This window comes from Pelecanus crispus, chromosome 1, assembly GCF_030463565.1.
Source record: "Pelecanus crispus isolate bPelCri1 chromosome 1, bPelCri1.pri, whole genome shotgun sequence".
Lineage (NCBI taxonomy): Eukaryota > Metazoa > Chordata > Aves > Pelecaniformes > Pelecanidae > Pelecanus > Pelecanus crispus.
This window is the reverse complement of record NC_134643.1, coordinates 47,888,167-47,901,681: the sequence shown is the minus strand read 5'-3', so window position 1 is coordinate 47,901,681 and position 13,515 is coordinate 47,888,167.

Below are 13,515 nucleotides of genomic sequence, written 5' to 3'. Positions count from 1 at the left end.
GAAACAACTTTTCAAAATTAATGGTCTTTTTTAAGTGACGTAATGTAAACAGCTGTTGAAGCATCAAATGAAAGTGGTCTTACCATTTTATAGTCAGGAAAAGGAGGTGGGAAGCTGTGATTATGAAAATATATTAAGCAAACTTGAAAAACAACAGGACCATGAAACAAACTGAAGCTTCACAGACCAGGAAGGATGTTTCTGTGATAGAATTGGGTCCAGCTGATAAATGCAATGCCTCAGAATATCATGGACCATGTTGTTCTAATAATTTTCCCAAGTTTATTAGTGCTTCATCCTGTTGATTATGTTGAAGATTCATTTGGCTAATTTCATTAAATAGAAATTAAAGTGTAAACAGTTCCAAGTGATTTCAAAGATTCTGTGAGATACAATCCAGGGAAAGAATTAATTGCATTCTTAGCTCTGGGTTTTGCAATGCTACTAGTAAGCATAGAATACTTTTTTAGTATCGACACATAAGGTTGCTTGAAAACACGAAATGCTGAGGATCAGCTTTAGTGAATGCATGGACATAAATCCTCTTTTCTTTTTTTTTTTTTTTTTCTTCCCCTCCAGAATAAACAGATTTAGGGATTTTTGTAATAATTGCTCAGAACACACTAATAATCATGCCAACTAAAACTGCAGGCACGATCTATGTTTAACCTTTATTGAACAAGAAACAACTTTGTGCAATAGCATACTATTACAGTGATTTTCAACCCTTATTGCAAGATATCAAGGCAAACAGAAGTGTGAACTTTTAAGCAGCAGGAACTGTTCAGCTTTCCCACGAGTCCTTATTTGCAGAGTCCTATTGAAACAGATCCTACCTGTATTCTTGAATTACTATATGTAAAAAAGGTAAGATACAATTTCACTGCTAATAGGATTTCCATATTATCAAAGAAGAACAGAACCTTCAGTTTTGTAAAAGATTGTTACATCTTAGGGTATAAGTAGATGTAATGAACAAATTCCAGCTTATGCAGAATGGCTTCTCTCAGCATTTGCCTTTATTGAGACAATTTCTGTGAGTGTCAGATTAATGAGCAAGTTTTCCAGTTGGTTCTGTTATAAATATCAAGCTCTGGTAGATGATCAAGCAAGCGGCTCACATTTACATCACTGACTTTATCACCATGCATGGCTCTGCCAGTCACTAGTATTCCTGTGGGTAATACCAGCGTATGGTTGTGGGAGCGAAGAACAGTGGTCCGAACAGTAATGGACTCTGACAACACATTATAAAACAAAACTTTGTTGAGGCAGTAAGAAAGATGAGCAATGTCCTGCCCATATACCAACTCACCCAATCACCAAGAGCAAACATAGGATTATAGGTCATGCCATAGCCCCAGTGGGCTGCCAGGAACACTTGGTGTCCAGACCACCTGGCAGCAACAGCTAATTGTGCAAATGCCTTTTGAATATGGGCAAGAGTCACACCAGCCCTTGGCTTCACCAATGGTAGTGTGATTTGAGAGAATCGTAATGTACATGGACAACGTGGGCAGCATCCTGCTGATGTCGGTCAGACGGCAGGGTGACAGGAAGCTGGGGGTCAGTACTCCGTCCACCCTGCCAGTATTGGTCAAGGAGCAGGGTGTCAAGAATGTAAGAAGGAGGGATTCAGAGGATACTGAAGGGTTTTGCCTACAAATGGGTTAGACAAAGTCTTTTTGTTAGGAGATGCCTCAAGATCTTCTCTTATTATGAAAGCACTCCTAATAGAAGAACTTAATATGTTTGCATACAACACTTTTATACATATATATGCATGTATATGTATCTATATAAAATAGACTGTATTCTTATTTTCTATACACTTGAATTAAACATAACAGTAATTACAGCTGAAAAATACATTTTTAATGAATTCATAATTAAGAATTTTTTCTAACTCAAATATTTGCATAAATCTACAGGCTTGGGAAAGAGTGGCTGGAAAGCTGCTGGGCGGAAAACTGTGGGGGTGTTGGTCAACAGCCAAATGAATAAGAGCCAGCAGTATGCCCAGGTGGCCAAGGTGGCCAATAGCATCCTGGCTTTTATCAGAAATAGTGTGGCCAGCAGGACTACGGAAGCGATTGTCCCCCTGTACTCAGCACTGGTGAGGCCACACCTCAAATACTGTGTTCGGTTTTGAGCCCCTCGCTACAAGAAAGACACTGAGGTGCTGGAGCGCATCCAAAGAGCAACAAAGCTGGTGAAGGGCCTAGAGAACAAGTTCTGTGAGGAGCAGCTGAGGGAACTGGGGTTGTTTAGCCTGGAGAAAAGGAGGCTCAGGGGAGACATTATGGCTCTCTACAACTACCTGAAAGGAGGTTGTAGCAAGGTGGGTGTCAGTCTCTTCTCTCAAGTAACAAGTGATAGGACAAGAGGAAATGGCCTCAAGTTGTGCCAGGGGAGGTTTAGATTGATTATCAGTAAAAATTTCTTTACTGAAAAGGTTATTGAGCATTGGAACAGGCTGCCCAGGGAAGTGGTTGAGTCCCCATCCCTGGAGGTGTTTAAAAAAATGTGTAGATGTGGTGCTTAGGGGCGTGGTTTAGTGGTGGACTTGGCTGTGCTAGGTTAGTGGTTGGACTTGATGTTCTTAAAGGTCTTTTCCAACCTAAATATTTCTATGATTCTATGATGTACGTAGATATGAGTGATATGGAGGAGGGATCACCAATATGCAAAAAGGATAATAAAAGACTCGGCCTAGCATAAAAGAAACAGCAGAGCAGCAAAGACTTAAATCAGTAGAAGAAATCAATTTTTAAAAAATATGCCCAAAGACAAAGCCAGTTCTTAATAAGAAATCTGTGCACTAAAAATCAGAATGACTTGATATGGTGAAAGATCCAAAGCAGTTCAAACATCTGTTTAAAATGGCCCCAAAGGGCATGATTCATGTGGCATTAAGTGAAGATATTTTTAGTTCAGGTATCTTATAACTTCTAAATATCAACAAATACCATCTTCCTCTAAAACCTTCAAACCATGTATGTCTCAAAGAGAAAAAGAAACAGACATAAACAATTTTGAGATATTTGATGAAAACTTTGTGTGGAGCCCCATGGTGAAGTTCTGTCCATCAATGATTATCCAAGTTAGCTCAAGATACAGTTTCTTTTATATTTCCTCTTAAACACAGAAACACAATAAGCAATAACTCAAAATTGTATTCTCCAAATACACTGTGATTTTTTTCAATGATAGAAAGTTTTTCTTTTGGATATGCGAAATTCAAAAGCCAGGTACTGATACCACATTTCATCCCACAGAAATAGAAAAAGATGCATGTACTTCCACAAAATTTTCACTTGAACAGAATTTCTCTCCCCAGAAAGAGATCATCCTTTTCAACTCTTGCAACTTGTGAATAGCAATACTAATGACTAAGTGTGTCAATTACGTTTTTGAATGAGATTAGTGAAAGAAAATTAAAGACAATACTTGAGGGAGCACTGTGTGATTGAAATTGTTTTCTCTTCTTACTCTGAAAGAACATAAACAAATTTGTCACATTCATTTGGCATATCCTATAAATTTATTAAACAAGAGCTCCCATGACAAACATATATAAATAAATAAACTTGGATATTTAATGACAAGTTTTGCTATACTATTTGTTGAATTTGTTGAAAAGCAAATCTTCCAACTAGCAGGATTAATTCAAAGAGCAATATTCAAAGAGTAATATACAAACATAAAATGTTTCATCAGTGGACAAAATGTCATCTGGACCTTTGAGTGTACTTTCACTGAATCCAAAGGCAAACTGCCTCTAAGTTCAACTACCAGAAGTGGAACTGTGTTCCAGCATTTGTTATTGTTATTCTGTTTTCAACAAAAGTAACATCACAATCTTATTTTTATTTACAAGGCCAATTTGTATGTATTTGATTTGTTGAGATTTTATTTCAAATTATGTTCTTCCTGTTCCACATGCTTTTATTACTTTATTCTGTTGCTAATCTTGTCAAGAAATCCTCTAGATTAGGAATTACAGATTGCTTGCTGTACATTTTAAAATCCAGCTACATATTCTGGTTTAACAATCTCTTTTAAGGTTTACATTCCATTTAGGATAGTGCTATCCATTTAAGGGTAATTCAGATGGGAATGAAAGTATGGTTATCTTTTCCTCTGCTGGTTAGTAAAACTAGTACTTAAGAAGGAAAGAATTTTTAAACCTAATCCTGATAAATGCCACTGATCAGCTGATTGGCATCTTGGCAAAGCAGAACACTAAGTTGTCACTCTGTGAGATACATTGGCAGTAACTTAATTGTCTGAAAGTATAAACCACAATCATTCCTTTTGTAGTTCTTCTGTTATTAGTAAAGAGACACAGGCACTTAAAGAAAGGGAGCTATTTAATCCTAAAATCTTCTCTCTCCACTGATGGTTAAAAGAGTTATTCACCTCAGCTGTACAACTTTTAGATGTCTGAAATGGGAAAGATGAATGCAACTCATTGCTTCTTTAAGAATCTGGTGCTGAGCAAGGAAGATAATATGATATATAAAGGCCTCTGTACATCCCTTTCCTTTGTAAAATGATCACCCATAGGCAAAAACATTTTTGGACCTATTTTATGGTTAAACAGTTAATTTCTGCTTTCAAGTGTTACTTTCTTTATATATACATATATATATATATAATTCTCTGACGTCTGACATCCTTCAGAAATGAATTTCATTATGTCATCTGGAAAGGCTGCGGGTTGCACCCTTCCTGTACTCCCACATGTTTATACTTCCCTTTTGAATCTGCAATGAATCAGAGAGTGATAGTTTTCTCATGGAAGGAAAGGCAATTTTATGGCATCTCTATATATTGCTATACCATTTGAAAAACCTACTATCAGGCTGCTAGTTAGTAATGCTTTAGCATATATATAAAAATACAGGGTTATAAAAATGCATAGAATAGAAACTCTGCAATAAACAAGCAATTTTCAACATAGCGTGCTTCTTCCTGAGTCAAAAGATAACATCTGACTTGCACAGAGCCACAGAGTGTCAGGGACTGAGAACTGTCCAGCTGCTGACCAAGATGAAACATTCTCTCAAACAAAAGAGCAGCTGAATTAAGCAATAGCTCATCTTGTTGTTGCTTTCTCATAATGTGCAAAACAATTAAAGACATTCATTTTGGCGTGAGCAGAATGCTATATAAGGTAGAAGTCCAACAGAGAGAGTCTTTCCTTCTCATTAGTTTACTTTAATTGATTGCATAGGAACCTGTATAAATCCTCAAGAACAACTACAGCTATTGAAAAAATACTCCTAAGGAATATTGTGGTATATACATATATATTGTGCGGCCTATGGGCCTATCAGTTTGTGCCTATTCACTTGTTTTCCACCAAGTCGAATCAAGTAAATTCTGAAGATCTCCAGGGAAAGTACAGTAAGTCATGATCAATGACAAGAACTATCATTACACTATTTTATAGCATGATTTATCTTGTAAAACTTCTAAACTAAGGATTTATTCCCAAGGATGGTACAGCAAGGTTTGGGAACACTGAATACATCAGGTTCTACTTCAAGCCTCCTAAAGGCTGAACTGAATTTTGTTTCCAAGTACTGATGAACTCTGAAGATAGTTATTTAATTTTGACTGTGCTAGAAGATTAATGATATTGATCTAAGAATGTAAGACAAAAATGTTTAAAGGAAAGAATGTGATTTACTGATGTTTATGGGTTAACATCTCCTAAAATGTTGGAGATTTTTCTTCTCTATGAGCAGAAGTTATGAAAGTGAAGGAACAGTGGAGAAAGAGGTCATTTGCAGGAACAATGAAAAGAGGTGGAGCCTAAAAATTCCTTTACAGTTCCAGAGGAAACAGAGAAAAACAACAGAGTACTTGCATATTGTATTTTTTAACTATGAAGTACTTACTGACCCCCCACCCCACCCCCCCGCCCCATCCCAATTTCTGCCACAAAAAGCATGCCCAGGTTTAAAGTCTGGTTCCAAATACTAAAGAAACATATATTTTTGTTAGTTTCGAGAATAGGAAAACATTATATTTGTTAATGCAATTGGGCAAGGAAATAAAGATTTCTTTAAATTTTTTAATGTGTTCTGCAGGATTCTGCTAAGATTGCTACCTGAAATATTTTTAGTCTGAGAATACCTTGTAAATCCTTTATTTTCATTTCTTGTTCAGTTTTAAGAGCTTCTCAAGCATACAGTTAGAATATTCAGTTCATATTTATGAACTGAAATTTAGATTTATATTAATTGGAAATTCATTTTCTTACATGTTTTATCAATATGAATAATAGTCAGAGAATTATCATTGGGTCAGATAATTTCATTGAAGAAAGATTGTTTTTTAAGACTTTAGGGTTAGAAAAGAGTATTTTACAAGTACTGAAGTTGTGAAAATATTGTAAAAATTAATCCCAGGATTTAAAGTCAAATTTCATTCTTCATTGATTAAACATAAGAAAGACTTGTATATCCAAAACAAACCCCCCCAAAACTAATGCCACCTATGAAAACTGAGGAAGATGTTGTATAGGTTCTTTGTGTTGAAAGAAATTGAAGTGGTTTCTTTTTTATGTTTTCACCCTAAATTATTTCTTTTTTTTTTTTTTTTCCCCCACAAGAAAGCAGTAATGTATTTGATCTTGCTGTGACTGTGAATGAAAATATATGCAGGTTCAGAATGCTGATTTTGTATTATGCTCTCTCCAATAGTCTGCACTCAATTTCTAAGATGCAGCTTTTCATGGGCTTCTTTAGCTTCTTGTATTTTTTATTAGAAATGTTCCTCTTCAGTAACTTCTAATTTGTTTGCCTCAGTGTCTTTGCAATCTGACTGTAGCCGAGAATCTTCTGGACTAAAAGTAACTGAAAAGTCTGAAAATTACTCAAAGTCATAGAGATCTTCTATGGAATTTTCAGTTTCTGTTCAGGCTATGAACCCCCCTGAATTTTCAGTCCATTTCCTGTATAATGCGTTTAGCAATTATCGAAAATGAATATGAAGGAAAGCAGCAAGTCATGGTTTTCTTAAGAGGGAATACTGTAGAGTTTTCCTAGAACACAAGTAAGGTTAAAGAAAGTCTCAGTTGTCCTTTGATGGTAAACAATCCATCATTTTTATTGTAATTTGCAGAGTACTTTCTAGTTTGAAGGAATGAGGTGTGCTACCCTCCCTGTTCCAATCCAGACAGAGCAGGGCTAAGGGGCACCACCTCTTCCCACACCATCCTTTTGAAGCAAAAGAAATCCAGGTACAGGTTTATACGCAAGGCATGGCATGTTTTGAGACTCCCAACATCTCTGTATGTTAAGGGACCAGGACAAAAAGATAATCTAGATAACTAACCTTTATCTCAGTGACTCAAAACCACAAAGGGACTCAGTGACCCTGGAAAAGCCTTCTTGGGAGCTGCTTTGTTGTATCTGGTGTTTACACATAAACACAGAAGTTAAAATGTCCCTTACACAAAGTGCACCAGATAAGTGCTTCAAATGTATGTATTAGATCTTTTAAAAGAGACTGCAGGAGTAATACCTTCTGAATGGGAGGATATGATCTTCAGATCAGAACTTCCACTTCTCTTTGACAGCGGTACAGAGTATACATTGAATAACATGGAGGATTTTGCCTTTTTCCTCTTTGAAAATCAAGAAGTTATTTAAAAAAACCCAAACCAAGCCCATCAGTTCAGACTGGACATGTTTTTATGTGACAACGAGGCTCTAAGACTGAAACACAACAGATAATGGGAGCAGGTTTAATTTTCTGCTTGCGAAAGAAGAACAGCCTGTAGGCAAAATACAATGCACCAGCCTAATCGTGCCTATCATTTACATTATATGAAATACATATATATTTGCATAAATTTAGATCACTCATTTTGAAGTCTAGATTATGGAGTACGTAACAGTAGGAATAATCCTGCTGTTTAGATGAAGTGCACACTCGGTAGCCTTTCTTTTAAAGCCTCATTTTCTATTCAGCATGATTTTGAAAGCAGGGAAAATATGTATTCAGCCTCAACAGAGCTTTCTTTGCAAGCTTACAAAAACACTGAGAAAAATATGAAAAGTTGTGAAGTTAATATGAGTATAAAAATGAAAAATAAGCTATTATTTTATATCAAATCCTGCAAAGACTGAATTCTTAGCTTCTCTACAGATTTTCTCAATGTCATCACCAATTCATTCTGATTTTTTTTTTTTCTTGCTTATGTTGCAGCACTTGTGAAACCAAGTATTGATGACATACAGCAAGAGTGTGAGGTATGTGAGGGAGTTATCATGGAGCTGAGCTGAGAGCTGAGCTGTAGCTCAGCTCTCCTGAACTGAAGGTTGGGTAAGAAGGTCAGAAGATCAAGTAGAAAAAAAATTCAACCCATTACCATAGTACCATAACATCTATTTCAAGACAGAAAACCGCTTATAAACAAGGCTGTTTATACCTTTACCTTATAGATCTGTATATACTCGAAAAACAAATAGTTTGTTCTTAATTTTATTACAGAGTGTATACTTCTACATGAAGGAGTCCACATTTTGGTGAGATAGTAATGTAATTCCATTTTGGTCCCATCATTTACATTCAGCAACTTGACTATCCTGATAAATAAGTCAGGAAAACAAACCTGACCTCGGTATTTGTAAATTAATGCCTGGAGCTGCTAACATTTCAGTCTTAGAAACAAAGATAGCACTTTCGGAAAGGGTAACAGTTATAGAAGGAAAAATATTTATTGGAACAAATTATGGATTACAGATTCTTTCTTGGCATTTTTTTCTTGCTTTCCTGTACTTCCTTTTAGCTGTGACTATCTGATGTATTTTTCAGTTTTGAATACTGGGATTTTGCTTCATTGTGTTGAATATGCTAAACTGCTGCATGCAAGTCTTTCTTCAAAGCAGGATTTCAGTCAATTTCTTAAGTTCATTTTCACAAAGGGTCCACACAGAATATTTCCCCTTACATAACTCTTCTTCACAATAACAGCAGCTTCAGGTTTGGTGTTTGGCACCTGTCAGTGTGCTTTCAAACACATATAAACTCTACTGCAGTAACGAATAATACACTGGTTTCGCATCTTTCTTACAAATGAAATAAAATTATATTCTCTAATTATATTCTTCAATATAGCTAAAGTGTATGTGTGCTTATGTGTATGTATAAGCATTGTATATAGTATACATGTATACATACATAGTATATAAGTATAGTATATATAGTGTATCTGTATAAAGTATGTATTCCCTAACATATCTTAATAAAATATGCATATAAAGTGTATATACACATTCTTTTGCAGATCTTTCCAAGTACTGAAATTCTGGTTTAAGTCTTTGTGGACTAAAGTAAATTTACCATTCTCCAAAACTTTACCAGGTGAGGTTTACAGATCTCTATGATTTAACAACCGTACTTCTCTTATTATGCAAAATGTATATACTTACTACCTATTTTTGCAATCACCCAAATCTACAGTCCTGAAAAATCATACAAATAAATGCTGAAAACATCAGTATATGTAACTGAGTGCTTCATTTACGTAATCTTACTGTCACTCAGTCTCTGAATATTGCAGCTGTTCACAAAGTCGATGCAAGCTAAACCAGTATGTTTTTCACAGTAATTTTACAATCCTACAGTGGTACTAACTGGTCAGGGTACTGTACAGGACTAGTGCTGGTCAGCAGGAATGCCTTAGTTAATTTTGGAAATATACTAATTTTTAATTTTTCACCTCTGACAGGCAAGTTGAGTAAGTGGTTATAGAGTGTTTAAGAAAATGTTGCAGGTTTGTGGCCAAATTTCAGTGAGTGGTTGCATTATCCCCTACCATGGAAATATCACCTTTGATGTGTCTGTGTGTCTGCTGACCTATGGCATAATTACACTCCCATCTTTCTTTTTGGGCCTCGGGGAAACAAGGCTGTCATCTACCATGTCATACAGGTCCTCTAACTGTGTGTCATTGGATTTCTGGTCTGAATTATATAACAGAATTTTATGGTTGTGTTTTATTTCTCTAGTTCCCAGTCTGGTCAGATGTATGCTCAGGCACTGATTGGCCTTTACAGACTGGAACTACACAGCAGACCAGAATCCAGTCCTTAGCGTTATCATGTTTGACTTGAAAATTAAGGCTATACTTTGCTACATGGCAAATTCTGCTTCACTTGTGAGCTGAAGATATTCAGAAATTCAACAGCTCATCTTGTTGACAACTGTCCAAGTTCAAGTCGTATTATAATTCAATACCAGCTTGGGACAGTAGCTAAGAGTACACATCAAGGTTCACTATGGTATGATGCATGGATATAATGGTTAATAAAGTGAGGGAAACACTTGTAATAGCTTGAGGATATGGATGTTAGCATTTTGCTAGACCTGACACATCATTGTGGTTCTGCCAGGGTCTCTAGTTTGTGCTCTACAGTTTCATTTTGTTAAATTGTCATTTGGCCGTGAATTTGTTAAAAAGTTTTAGAAAAGGTTGCAAAACAGAAAGAAAGACTAAGCAGGAGAAGGTAAAATAAAAAGTCTGTAGGCATGAAAACTTAAGGCCCCAATCAGCAGTCCTGTTTAACAATGACAGAAGGAATACAGAGGTACTTTGTATATAGAGTTTCCCAAACAATTCTTACCTATTCTGCTGAAACAGCAGTCAGCAAGTGCTCCCGTAAAGTGAAGAACAAGAGCTGGGCAATGATGAGAACAGACTAGCTTTGGAAACCAAACATCAGGATCAGTTTCTAACATTCTTAACAGATGACACACCATAAGAAAAGAGTTAGATGGACTCTACGCATCTCTATGTTTACTGAGAACCATGATGTAGTTTAGGCAGGATAAGTGAACTGAAGAGTTTCTCTGGCTAAAACAACTGAACAGGAAATTTTATCCATTGACCAGGTTTTGCAGATTGAATTTAGGTAACTGTGGAGTCAACCAGCTGTGGAGAACAGCTGGTGTGAATGCTTTTTATGCTATAGGTACCTAAAATCCAGATATACCACCTTACCTTGCAATCTGTGATCTGAATATAACCTCTGCAGATAGACATGCTTTTAGATGGGATACAGCAGAAAAGGGGTCACCATCTAAGTTTTAGACATGTTACACAAATTTGGGAAAAAAAAACCCAAACCCTGGAGTAGACTAGATAACATTATTGTCACAGAATAAAAACAGAGGACTGCTGCTGTGCCCACTAGGTTTCTAAACAGGACCATGAAGGAGCTACAGTTCAATAAACTGTTGGGTGGCTCACAGGCAGATCTGTAACATATCTGGAAGTTAGCTTTCCCTACTTCACCTGTTCAGCCAGCAGTACGACTGGACAGTTGTGCAGACTTTACCTCATGTGTTGAGCGAACCAAAATAAAATACAACAAAAAAATATCCCCCCCCCACAAAAAAAAAAACCCCACCCACCCAAACAAACCCCCAAACTTGGCAACTTTGTGACATTCTAAGTAGTAAAAATGTGGCGTGGCTCTTTCAAACTGTGAAAAATTAGCTCATGGGCATTGACTTGAAAGGAAGATGAATGGCTTTTTTTCTGCTTACACCATAGTAATGCTCCAATATAGTGTATCCTCAGGTTGCAGTGGAAGACTATACACTGCCTGCAGGTTCATTGACTACAACTTTTTGGTCTTATTTCATGTTGACTATGTGCTGACAGACAAGTGAAACTAACAGTTTTGTAGAGCTTTTACTGAACTGAGACTTGTGACATTCTTGCAGAGAGATGCATTAGAAGTTCTTCTGTTTGGGGAGAACGTGCTACACAAAAGTCTTTTTCCTAGGGGCACACTACGGTGACTCAGCAGCAATCTTTTAGAAAAATCTTTAAATTGATTATCGCTCTCTTAATGTGTAAACATTCATGGGATTTCTTTCATACTTCTTATTTAATACTAGTATGCGTGTGAGAGAGGAAATTGTTTCTTGGCTGCCAGAGGACAGTACCCCACCGCTCACAAAAGGACACCTTTGTGACTTGTGGAACTGAACCCAATTTTCTTTTCTGTTCTGATTACAAGATTCTATCTGGGGACTTGGCAAAAGAATTGAAGAATTACAGAGGCTCTACAATTCATTGATCAAGTATATTGTACCCTTCACTGCTCTGTTTCTGATGACTTGTTTTTAATCTGTGGTGGTTTTATTACTGGTATCCTGGTTGTGGGATTTTTCTGTGGATAAAAGAAATTTCTTGACCTTGGTTACCTATTTACAACAGTAGAAGCTTTTGGCCTGGATCAATGTTTTCTTCATTATTTTTATTGTTTCAGAATGAGTCTTGTTTAAAGATTAATGAGAATCTTAGCTAAAGCTTCCAAGTGGTCCTGAGAGCTGCTTTCTGACTGGGTATTAAATGCTTTGAGCCTGACTGACCAGGCTCTCTTTGCTTATGTATTGCACACTTTCCTTCTTTCCTAGTCCATGATACTAATTGTACATGCAACTTGACATTAATTTATATTCATCTATGATAGATCATGCTTTGTCTAAACCAGTCTTATCAATTGTAAATTTTTGCCTCCTGAGATTTTGACATAATTGTTGTCAAGCTTTTCTCTTGGGATTATTTTTTCAGCTCTATCTCCATACGGACAGTGAAATGAAGTCTTTACAAATTACTCCTTTCCACCCTAACTACATTAACTCCTTTGAATTTACAGGACAGACCGGCTGGGGGAAAAGTGGTATGATTAGCTGGAAACTGCATGAATGCTACCTGCAAATTATGTACAACTTCTGGAAATCCACTTTATTATGGATGTCTTGGACGAACCGTGCAATGGTGGCTCCTCTATGAAAACTGTAATATTGCTTGGAAATAATTTTTTTTCTTTCCCTATGATTCCCATAATGTAGAAGTTTTACCTCTCTGTATTATCTTTCTTTTTTTAAGCACTGGATATTTTACAGATGATTATATGGTGAATAAAACACTTCTTTATGTCTGCTTCTCAGTGAGTGCTAGGAAAACTGTTTGAAAGTAAGCATAAGTCTACTGTAGTTTTTCTGTATTCTACCCCTTTGTTGAAATCAGTAGTATTCTCTTTGCTTTTTTTCTGTGTGTAGTTTTAAATGCTTTGTGTCATAAGTAATTTTGTTCCTGTTGCCTTGACCTAAGTTCACTGGTCCAAATGGGCAGACACTTCTGATTATTGCAGATTACTGTGGATTCTCTGATTTTGATCCAGTTATGGTTTGCTTACTTTAATTCTGGGTTTTACACATTTTTTTCAGTTGTGGGGAAGGTGAATCTTTGTAAAAATGTGTGGAATTTGCCTTTTGCATTCATCAAACTAACATAATTAATTAAAAAAAGTAACAAAAAAACCAAAACAAAAATTCCTAGCAAATGAATAAAATTCACCAGAATGCCAGTGAAAGTGATGCGAAGTAGTTTTGCCCTTGCAGTGTGACTCTCTTTCTCCCTCCTCCCTCCCTCTCCCCCTCTGTCTTTCTCTGCTTGCTGCTAAAACAGATTCTCCA